At 43.2% G+C, this 9,723-nt stretch overlaps 1 pseudogene; it reads left to right on the top strand.

Moving 5' to 3' along the window:
* The first annotated feature begins 1,950 nt into the window (after positions 1-1,950).
* On the top strand, positions 1,951-7,071 carry LOC130515243 (sperm-associated antigen 4 protein-like; annotated as a pseudogene).
* The last annotated feature ends 2,652 nt before the right edge of the window (positions 7,072-9,723 follow it).

The raw sequence follows: 9,723 nt of genomic DNA, 5'->3' as shown, positions 1-9,723 counted from the left end.
TTCCAGCAGCTTCTAATTCTTGGCAGATCTGCTTTTTGGTGCTCCTGGGTTGACTCTTCACCCTCCTGACCAGTTTTCTCTCAGCAGCAGGTGACAGCTTGCATTTTCTTCCTGATCGTGGCAGTGACAAAACAGCGCCATGCACTTTATACTTACAAACAATTGTTTGCACTGTTGCTCTTGGAACCTGCAGCTGCTTTGAAATGGCTCCAAGTGACTTTCCTCACTTGTTCAAGTCAATGATTCTCTTTTTCAGATCTGTGCTGAGCTCCTTTGACTTTCCCATTGTAGTGTTTGTGGGTGTTTTTATCCAATGAGCCCTTTTTAAATGGCCTCAGAGAAGTCACCAACTGTAGTCACTCATGATCACTCACAAGAAGTTAAGAGGCCATGCTATGAAGCTCATGTCATTGACACAACTTTCTAAGTCTCCAAAATTGCTCATTCATGTTGCTGTATGTATATTTTTGACCCAGCAGATTTGGTCACACTTTCAGTTTACCCATAATAAAATCATAAAAGAACCAAACTTCATGAATGTTTTTTGTAACAAAGAAGGATCTGTTCCAATCACTATATCAGAGAAAAATCAGAGTTGTAGAAATAACTGGAAACTCAAGACAGCCATGAGATTACGTTCTTTACAAGTGTATGTAAACTTTTCACCACCACTGTACATCTTGTGAATCAGTACAACAGAAGGCTGTCAGAAAGCTCGACTACCACAGAGAATCTGGGTTCAAAAATAAGCCTAATTCCAAAACAAACAACCAATCATTTTTTGGCCGAGTATTTGTCCCGCATTAACCATTTTAAAACAAAGGCTTCATTTTACCCTCAGAATAATCTGAGGATTGTCTTTGCAACTCAATATACCATTAGTTAAAAGACTTCCCCCCAAGAACTGAAAAAAGAACTTTGCTGCACTCAAGTAGACAAAGAGGAGAATAACAGGGGTCTTCCCTGTTCCTTTCAGAAGCAAAAGAACGACTGGAACATAATTTAACAATAATTTAAGAGATTTTTTATTGTGTTATAGACATTCAACACGTTACGTGACTACACTAATTGAGCAAAGTATGACGACAGTGTGTGTGGACGGTGTATATACAGGCTCCAATGACTAGAGGGAACCCTTAACTAAATGACACTCAAATGAAAACGACACTCATGTCCCGTTTCAACTGTGCACTGAATAAAATACATAAAAATGATAAACTCTTGATTTGTCTCTACCGTGTTTTTTTTGTTTTTATTTTTAGACCGGGCCTTTGATGTAGTTGCGGATTTTTAAATTAAGTGAATAATAATTCCAAACCAAACATACAACTCACCAAATGATAAACCATTATCTTTAAAGGTTTTCCTTCAAAACACTTCACACACACAAAAACAATGTTTCTGAATTCAAACACCATGATCATTTGCAAATGTAACAGGGCCTTTGTGTCATAATATGTTATGGGGCGTTTAATTACACAAAATATGGTCTATACAGAATTTCCGGTGTCCTGCATTTCTTCTTCTGTGGTGTCCCCTATAAAAGTGATGGTGATCCTTCCACCTCTCCCCTTTTGCAATATACTCTTGTGGGAGAGGTGGGTGTCTCATTTTCCATCACATCAGGTCGCCCCGACACACGCAGCCACCTAGCTTCACCGCATCTGTGAAGCCGCCCGACATCTGGCAGAGCGATCCGGCCCCGTGGTTCCAGCATGTCAAAGCGCTGTTCCACCTGCGAGGAGTCACCGAGGACGACTCCAGATATTATTTGGTGGTGGCTCTGGGCCAGCAATCTACACGACGTGTCATGCAGCTGCTGCGGGACACGCCACTGCGCTCAAGGAGCTCCTGCTCCGGAAGTACAGCCAGTCCGAAGCGGAAAGGGCGTATAAACTGCTTTCCCTGCCGGGTTTGGCCGATGGTTCGGCGGTGGACCTTATGGACAGCATGCTACCATTTCTGGGCTCTGACGAGGGCGGGTTCCTTTTCCCGCACATTTTCCTGCGCCAACTTCCACATCCGGTCCAGGTGGCCTTGGCGAAGTCCCCAAGTTTGGCTGCAGGTGATTTTCGTGGTTTGGCTGAGGAAGCGGATCGTGTGCTGCTGACTGCTAGGAGGTACCTCCGTGCAGAGCGTGTTGGCGTCACGAAGCACGGGGTGGTGCACTTCATTCCCACCATGGGTCCGCCCGTTTTTGCACGGGCACTGCGACTCGGCTCTGTGAATTTGGCGACAGCTAAGGAGGAATTCGCTACAGTGGGAATTGTGCGGCGCTCTAACAAACTATGGGCCTCTCCGCGCCATATGGTGCCCAAGGTGGATGGCATTTGGAGGCCGTGTGGCAATTTTCGTCATCTTAATGATATCACAGCCCATGACCGTTACCCCGTTCCGCACATACAGGATTTTTCCGTTCGCTAGGCAGGCACTACCATTTTCTCCAAAGTAGACTTGGTGCGTGGCTATCATCAGGTTCCAGTGCATGCTGAGGATGTGCCCAAGACTGCAGTGATTTTGGGCTTTTTGAGTTCCTGTGCATGCCCTTTGGCCTGAAGGGGACAGTATAGACCTTTTAGCGGTTGATGGACTCGGTATTACGTCACCTCACCTTTGTGTTTGTCTATTTGGACGACATTTTGGTAGCAAGTCCATCTGCAGACGAGCACCTGACACACCTTGGGCAGGTTTTTCAGCGACTGGCAGATCATGGCCTGATCGTAAACCCAGAGCAAATGCCAGTTTGGTCTGTGATTGATTTCTTGCACCACCGCATTTCTTCCCAGGGTGCAGTTCTGTTGCCATGTAAGGTGCAAGCGGTGGCGGAATTTCCTCGATGAGCACACTTGAGGCTCCAGGATTATCAGCATGTTGTGATGTCAATGAAAGACATACACCAACCCGAGGAGGCAGGCTGATAAGGATATGACAACATAAGTCTTATTATATCTATGACGGCACCAACGCCTTGCAAACCTGCTCACGGCAGCACAAATGTAAAGAGTTCAACGCCTCTTTAACTACAGGTCAACTTGTCACAATATCAAAACTAGAAGAGGTTCCCTGTTCTGTGCTGACAGACGATGAGTGACTCAGCCCAGAACCCTTCTAGCTCTCTGGGCACTTCCTATTCCAACAAGAGGGTGAAAAAATGATCCATCAGCAGAATGACTGTGATACTGTAGGAGGAAAATGCAGTATTGAAAATGTGTCCACACAACAGTCAAGGAACCTGCAACAGACCGTCGGTTAAAAGAGAAACTGGATCTTTGTGGTTTCCTTAAAACCATGGCACAAAAACAACCTGGAACAAACGTGATGCAAATCTAATGAAAGGTCATCCCTGAAATGAAATCATGCAAAGGAAAACCAGGGAAAAAGTTATTGGCAGCTGTGGGCGATCTTGTGTGGGATAAGCTCCGGAGGAAACTGGCAATGAAGTCACCCGCAGACGTTCCGGCAACCAAAGTGATGAGCGGACGACCGGTGCAGGGAAGCACGATGACCCGGGATGACCGGCAGAGAATCACTAATCTGTGGACCTGTTTGTTTGCGTGTGAAGCCACGCAAACCGATCGCATTAGCCCTCAGCTACAACTCTCACTCAAGCCCAACTTTAGCATCTTGGCTAACGGCTCGGCACTGGCAAAGCGGAAGCTAACCTGCATGACTCAAAACAACAAAAGGTTGACAAATCCTTTATTGATGAACAGGAAATTCAAGAACCTGTCCAGTTTGTCAAGTGGAGCGTGATTGGCACGACTTCACCGAGCCGGTGAGGTTAGCAGGAGCTGGAACCGTGAAGATTACTACGAGAACAGTTGGAGTGAGAGGTGCTCAAAGACGTCCTGCATTTGTGCATCATGTGGGACATCACTCGCCCTTCACTTTTGCAATAGTTTGCACATCAAAAATCACAGAACTTTTGTTTTCTGAATGTAACGCTGCAGTTCACTGTGTTTTTACCTTGCGTCTCCTCGTTTCAGCAGTACCAGTCCAAACAAAGCATTGGTATATGACTCGAAGGTTTTGTTTCCAATTATCCACCTTATAGCCATTTACATGGGAGCACCCGGCCGGACTCATGACAGACAAAACATTCAGTTTGGGTTTATAGGTGACAATGGAAACGTCTCCTGCATGATTCACTCGGCTAGTTAGCATGAAGTATCTGTCCTGCAATGGTTTCCGTTTGGAAATGGGACAATCGATTTAGAATCCAAATTCACCTCGGGCATTTGAACAAACACGGTCGTTGATAAACGACATATAAACCTGTTCATGTAGTCAACTAGGAAGAAAGCCAGTCTGCTTAGAATTCTGCTCCCTTGTCTGTGTTGACAGTTGCCTTTCTCCTAAAACATTAGCTCCTCTTCACTCTCTCGATTAGTTAGCTTTCTTTCTCTACTTAGCCTGCTAGCGCACCGCTCCAGCCTCACGAGCACGCCCCGTGCACGCCGTGATTTGCTAACATAAAGGCCTGACGTCATCAGGTCGCCCCGCCCCGGAGCATATACGGTGCGCTTGCTTTGGAGCCCAACGTGATCCTGATGTGTGGACCAGTTTTGTTCCCGATGGCCAATGTTTGGGTGTATATGTATTTAAAAAATAAAAAAATCTGCAACTACATCAAAGGCTCGGTATAAAAATAAAAACAAAAAAAACACGGTAGAGGCAAATCTGGAGTTTATAATTTTGAGGTATTTTATTCAGTGCACAGTTAAAACGGGACATGAGTGTCATTTTCATTTGAGTGTCATTTAGTAAAGTGTTCCCTCTAGTGGTCGGAGCCTGTATATACACCGTCCTCATGCACACACTGTCGTCATACTTTGGCTGCTTAATAACATGTTGAATGTCGATAACACAATAAAAATCTCTTAAATTATTGTTAAATTATATTCTAGTCGTTCTTTTGCTTCTGAAAGGGACAGGGAAGACACCTGTTATTTTCCTTTTTGTTCATTTGAGTGCAGCAAAGTTCTTTTTCCAGTTCTTGGGGGTCTTTCAACTAATGGTATAATGAGCTGAAATGACAATCCTAAGATTATTCTGAGGGTGAGATGAAGCATTTGTTTTAAAATGGTTAATGCGGGACAAAGCCTTAGCCAAAAAATTATCGGTTGTTTATTTTGTAATTAGGCTTATTTTTGGCCACATAGAATCTTGGGCCTTCTGTTGTAATTATTCACAAGGTGTATATGTGTGTGCTCCTATATGTAAAGCTTTACTAAGCTTTGATGGATCAGAGCATGAAAGCATTTTTAAAACTAAAAGCTTTCATTTATACTGCTTCAGGGTTGGAGACTGCTAGACTTTTTGTTGGCAAACACACAGTACATAATATATACGTTGGTTTAAATGAGCGAAGCAGCTTTGGCACAAAATGTCTATCATACTAAATGGTTTGTCGGATTGTTTTTTCTTCACTCTTGAATCCTAATCATTTCCATTTTTTGTCTTTTGGATTTACTGGGTACTTTTACCTTGATTCTGTATGAGTTTCCATCATTGCTATTAACAAAAACATGCATTTAACCAGGCCCCAGAAGAGTTTCTGAAGTGTTCTCTTGTTTATAGGCAAGCGAGGAGTTGAGACGTACAAAATTGACAGGAAGGAAACGGACCAGGCAAAGAAAGTTTTTTTACAGGCAGGTTTTGCATCCAGAGTGTTCAGCGGGATGTCCAAAAACCCACAATTTACAAGCTTTCACAACTCTGAACAGACCAGCGGCGGAAAAACCCCAATTATGACAACAAATCTGACACCATTTGGCGAAACGCTATGACATATCCTGAGCTACCTTAAAGAGTCGAGCTCCTCAGAGTCGAGCTCCTCAGGAAGCTGCATGTTCAGCAGTACTAAAGATACAGTCAATACCTGCAAGACCAAGTGGCTAATTTTCTCGAGTCTGGTGGCCCTTGCGTTGAGTAAGTCGTCTGTCATAAACATATATTAGATGTTTGATCTGTTCTACACACTATCTGACTGGCTCCCCCCATCAGTGCTTCCAATCATCTTTTATCAATTGGACTTCATTTCTTTTGAAAGACCAACTATTTATGACCCGGTACCCACATCTCCAGTCTATCAGAAGGTATTGCATGTTGAATATATATTTGAAGTAACATAAAGACAGCTGGGGACTGTCATCAATCCATTAGGTAGGCATGGATCATTAAACTGGCTTTTTCTCACTTTTACTGCACCAATCAGAGGTTTGAAAATGTGATGATGCACATAGAGAAGCTTCAACCTGCATTGCGCTATTTGAAGGAGAAACTGAACTATCAGCTCCCAAATGAAAATTTCTGGACCACCTTTGCTCTAGATTCTCACGGTACGATATGAAGCTTTGAAAATTGTGATTAAAAAAAAAAGAAAAAGTGTAATTCAAAGGTCTGGATTCATGTTGATCTCACTGGGGGGGTGTTTTGGTGTATTTTTGTTTTGATGTGCAGGAGCCAAAGTGTACAAAAAATGATCCTCCAGCACCTATGAGAGGATCAGGGGAGGAAAGATTTTGGGGTTTCAACTTTTTTCAAAAGTGGTTTCAGCGACTGTCATTCAGGTGAGTATTGATCTAGTTCACTAATATTCTTCCACACAGAAATAGCGATCTTTGGCTAAAAGGTTGTTTGTTTTGTTTGACATCAACCTCATTTTCTCCTCAGGAACAACATCCTCCAATCCCAGGGAACTTTTGGTCATTTCCGGGTAGCCATGGCAACCTGTTTATTGAACTCTTTACTCGGTTTACTGGGGTCTGATTTGTCTCTGACAGGGACTACAATCTTTGGATGAAAAAGCGGTGCATCTTGGGAAATTTATATACGATCTTGAGGGTAACCCAACCCAGACGTTTGCAATGAAGGTAAGGAGGACATTGCAGAGAGGTTTTTTTTATTTATGGTGCATATTTTTCAGAACTAAAGTGTCTCTTTTGTCTTTTGTCTATGCAGGATCATGACAGTATTCCTTTCAAATACATAGACTTGCGAATTGAATCCAACTATGGCCATGCTGACTACACGTGCTTGTATGGCTTCAGGGTCCATGGACGGATATAAGATATAATAGTGAGTAATTAATAAAACTAATTTGACTTGATAAAGTTTTTGTTCCAAGTCAAATTTCTCTTAAATTAATCAAAAAACATTCTTTTACCAGCAGAAATGATTGATGACTCATGCTACTGAAATCCGTCTCCGAATTACACACTAAAACTTGCCCATCCTGCAGAGAGAGTGCTGATGATGTTTGATGAATGAATCCAGGCCATGAGAAACTGAGCCTGAGCCCACCACAGATGATGATCACGCTGCTGAACTATTGAACTATTCTGGAACAACTACGTCTGAAAATGGCTGCACGGCTCACTGGGCATATTGAAGTGCTCTGAAAGACTAACACCTGCTCATGTAGACTTCGCCCTCCCCAGCAGCAACATCAGCCCTCTGAAGGATCACTAATAATGCAAAGAAACTCATCAAATCCAAAGAAATCAGACGCTACGCAGCCCATATGCATTCTGGGCTGGAAATGAACAATTGCTGACCGCAGACCTTTCTCCAGCTCGTAAACACTATCAGATTGCCCCCCCTCCCCCATCAGTGCTTCCAATCATCTTTTATCGTTTGGATGTCATTTCTATTGAAAGACCAACTAATTATGACCCAGTACCCACATCTCCATTCTATCATAAGGTATTGCATGTTGAATATATATTTGAAGTTGTGGCGGACACATAGGGGTGTATCTCACACCCAGGTGATGTATGGGGTGATGGGCGTGGTTAGCCCTGGAGTTAATGCACTGTTCGACGCGCCATTTAGTATTGTCTAGTGGATGCAAAATAAAGACGTCCAAACCATCTGCTCTGTCCGAGTCGTTCCTCCGCCTGCCACATTGGTGACCCCGTTTGAACATGTTTGAGGCAGCAAACGAAGGTATCTCCTCTTTGGTCACTGTTAGATCCATTATGTTAAAGTTATCTCTTATTTGCTTTTGCCTTGTTATATTCCTTATTCTTGTTATATTGTCTCTCATTACTTAATGTTTCTTATTATTTGCTAATGCTTAATGTTCATGATGCTTGATATGTCAACTCGAACTTCTCTGGTCGAGGGCGACAGAAATGGCGGCGGCGGTGTGGAGAAGTGGCATTGACTGGAGACAGAGCTGCAGAGCATGACACAGGAGATGTTCTCTTAATCTGTCTGATATAGAAGAATGTGCTGTTTGTGAGCTAAGCTAATCAAAACAGTGAAGGCCTACGTATAATCTCACCATTATGATTTACAGTCTCTTGCTCTGTTGGAGACCTGCTATCTTGTGTTTTCCCTCTCCCTTAGACACATTTGACTTCTGTAACTAGGAACCTCCTAATTTCAATAAAAGAAGGATGGCGGAAGTTGTGCGTCAGAACGTGTTGGAGATCTGTAACTGAGCACATCTCTCCGTTCTCCTTGCAAGTAAATTTCCAAACTGTTGTCTTTGCCTCATTTGTGTTTCTCGTGTTTCAGGTTGTTTGAACCTAACATTTTGGTCCTTCGAGCCGGATTCCAACACACCTGAAGGGTCCGGTGGGTGAGGCTGAACCTCAGGAAAGACCGTGGCCACGGCAGGCCGTCTCAAAGCGACCTATGATACCCTTTCCGGGACTGGGCTTCAGCTCACTGATTGGACCCTGATGGTTGACGGAATTCCAGGAGGAAAAGGCAACAGTGGTGAGCATGTCTTGAATTCAAAAGTGTGTGTGTGTGATGATTGTCGGGGACTTAATGTAAAAATTGCGATAGACACTAAGGCAGTGTTTTGGGAGAGAGGAACCCGAAAGTCCTCTGTAAGACGCAATGAGAAACAAACCCTGTGAATACTAGTCAATGGCAGGTAAACAAGAGTACTAAGGGCAGTACCAAGGCAGGGCGAGGGAGTCCTGGCCACGTGAAAAAGAAATTAAGTCACGACAAATCATCCAAAAGAGTGATTGTGAGTGTGAAAGGATTGTTAAATACCACTAGGTATTTTCAATCATACCAAAGCAGTGGGACAGGAAGTGATGAGGCCCTTGTGGATGCAGAGGCAAGACTCTCCACTCGAAAGAGTTGAAGTGAGAAGTACCACAACGGTTTGATTAATTATCACCCCACTGAGATCAACATCCCAGTTTTAGGTCACCCTATGTGCAAGACTGGACCAAATTCTTAATTAAAAAAAAAAAAAAAATACGGTAAATTAGGATAAGGTTAACTCATAAAATAAAAAAGAAAATAAAAAATCGTAATAAAAAGCAGATAGAAAAGTAGAGCTAAAAGTACAAATCAAAATCCTCCTTGCCCCGACACACGCAGCCAGCTAGCTTCACCGCATCTGTGAGAAGAATTGTTGTTATTACTATTATCGTTTAAATGCTATGATGAGTAGATTTAGAGTGTTTAAGGAATGTTGTTAAGAAAAGGAATGTGTGAATGTTTAAACTCAGTGCTGGAGCTGTTTATAGTATAACCAGCACTTAGAGGTATCCTGTTCGATTAGACAAGGAGGTCGTAAAGATGGGAAAAGTAGATAGGAAACAAGGAATCGTGAGGTCCAGATTGACAGAAATCTTGTGTGCACCAAATAAAAGAGGCGAGCGAGCAGCAGACGAGCAGAGTTGACAGAGGAAGCTTGAACTGCTGCGCAGCTCTCCCTTGCAAGGACTCCAGTTGTTTGCGTGGTTT

This window comes from Takifugu flavidus, chromosome 18 (genome assembly GCF_003711565.1).
Source record: "Takifugu flavidus isolate HTHZ2018 chromosome 18, ASM371156v2, whole genome shotgun sequence".
NCBI lineage: Eukaryota > Metazoa > Chordata > Actinopteri > Tetraodontiformes > Tetraodontidae > Takifugu > Takifugu flavidus.
This window is presented reverse-complemented; position numbering and strand designations above follow the sequence as displayed.